Consider the following 2489-nt stretch of genomic DNA (forward strand, 5'->3'; position numbering starts at 1 on the left):
ATGTCAGTAGCAAGAGGAGGATCAGGGAAAGTGTGGGTCCCTTACTGAATGGGGGAGGCAACCTTGGGACAGAGGATGCAGAAAAGGCTGAAGTAAACAAAAATGGAGAAGGGATGCAGAAAACAGGATGTTGAAGAATATTTGGGTCATTTTGAACTAATTCAAGCCAGTAGGTCCTAATGAAATACAACCTTATTTGTTGAAGAAACCATAGGCAATTATACTTAGGAACTCACAGTAGACAAATGAAGTCCTACAAGACTGGACAAGGTTCAACACAGAATGAAGCATGGAGAGTATAGTCACCAAGTCTGCAGATCATAAAAACCTCATGACCAGGTGCTGGGATCAGAGTAATCCATAAACTCCTCCATAGACTGGTTTTGCAGACAGTTTACCCCTGTCTGCCATGTTCATTTTAAGTTTACGTTTGGGACAGAATAAGCTTTCTGTCAGCACAGCAGCCAATGACTTACTGCCAGAGGGATGACTTATCTTCAGTCAGAGTGATGATGTATCACAAGTTTGGGACATTTTATAAATGTGGACAAACTGGAGAGTATTTGCAGAAGGGCAACAGAAATAAGCAGAGGGGTTGACAAGTATGTCATCAGAGGAAATGTCCAGAGGAAAAAAGTTCAAGGGGTGATATGACAATAGTTTTCATAAAAAGAAAGCAAAAACAATTTTTCTCCCTGGGGAGATGAGGGAGAGGATAGAGCAAAAAGCAATGGGTTTAAAACACAGGAAAGCAGATTCAGATTACACCTAAGGAAAAACTTCTTAAATCTCAGAGCACCTAAATAAGGGAACAAATTGCCAAGGGAAACTTAAGAATTTCTTCTTTGGAAAGGCAGATAGACATCTGTCAGGGATATTTTAGTTACAGGAGCACTGGAGGATTGGCCTACATAACCCATAACTTCCCTTCCAGTCCTGCAATTGTATAGCACCTACTATTCAGCATTCTGGATGAGCCATGTGTTTTACAACATGGAACTGTGCTTTTGATTCTTTTCAGGGCCTTACTGAACGCTCTCTTATGATAGTATAAAGACTCACATTGACCTTAGTGACTGGATCTTGCTTCTGCTTTCAAGATAATCCTTCAGTAGAGGAATGTTGAACACTCCTCAAGCACTTTTTAATAATTAGCTTTAAAAGTGATCGCTTGCTGTGTTAAGTGTCTTCAAAGACAGTACAATTCTTGAATAAAAACTATACACCTGTCATTACTTTGCAAAATTAGAAGGGCTATTTACAGTTGAAATAAACATTGGTGATGAAATGATGAGGGGAGGGAGGATGGGACTCCGAAACAGACAGTGGGGAGGACTACACACAACAAAGAAGCCAATATCTCCAACGTGTTCTACAAAAAAATGTTTGCATGTGTGTGAAAGTCTATCATTAAGGAACACAAAAAAAATAAGTCTTTACAAACCTCCATTTCTTCTTCTGAGACCCAGTCCTGCAATCCTACCCCCTACTGAAGCTGACTGGTGTGCCTGGAAAAGGTCAGCCAAATAAACCACAAAGGCATTCATAATCACACAGTATTTTTAAGATAAAACTATCAACTTTCCAGTATGAAAAGTGTGCAGAAAAGCCTTAATATGAAATGGTTTATATAAAACTAATGAACTTACTATCCTACCTACCAAGTTCTTTTATTGGTTCAGAGATTTCCTTCTTTGTCTTTTGGACATTTCTTTTCCTAAATGAATTAGAGCAGCAGCCACACAGTGTTGGTTTACCTAATGTATTCATTAATGTGGTCTACTAGATAGAAACATGATGGTCAAATGATGAATTTCACCTGGGAAGAAGACTGGAATGTAGCACAGAATTGGAGGTTCGCCTTGCCAAAATAGCTTTAGGACCAAATGCACCCTGGAGAAAGGAGCTCCAGCTTCAGTCCAGCCTATGAAAATGCACTTTGTTATGCTAGGTTACAATTTGGCCCATATTCTTACCTATGTCCTATTATAATATATTAAGCAATGTGTAATGACCATGAAACTATTCTACATAATTATTAAATGTGTTTTAGTCAATTCAAAGAGGCAAAAATATTGTTTATAATTTCTAGCTGGTCTCCCCTATTATTACCAGCTAAAGATATCAAGTTATTCTCAAAAATACCTTAAGACTTTATTTTATGTCTTTTAAGCACATTTCTGCCTACATCTGCTAAGATCTAAAATGGAAAAGCCTTAACCAACATTATTGCAGAAGACAAAGTAAAGATGTGTTTTTCTTTAATTGGAATTCTCTCTTGGCAACCTCTTCCACAGCAAAATTAGCTTCAAATTTGTTCTACCATTTTTATGGGCTCCAGTTCAAAATACATGAACTGTGAAGTGCTTTACCAGCTCCTGCAGCAACACAGAAAAGCAGGTGGTTGGTCACAGTTTGAGAAGTGAACAAATGTAACAATTTATTCAGAACAATTTACAACCCACTGGGTGAGCTGAAGTACTGAAGCA

This window comes from Alligator sinensis, unplaced genomic scaffold, assembly GCF_000455745.1.
Source record: "Alligator sinensis unplaced genomic scaffold, ASM45574v1 scaffold416_1, whole genome shotgun sequence".
In the NCBI taxonomy this organism is placed as follows: Eukaryota; Metazoa; Chordata; order Crocodylia; family Alligatoridae; genus Alligator; species Alligator sinensis.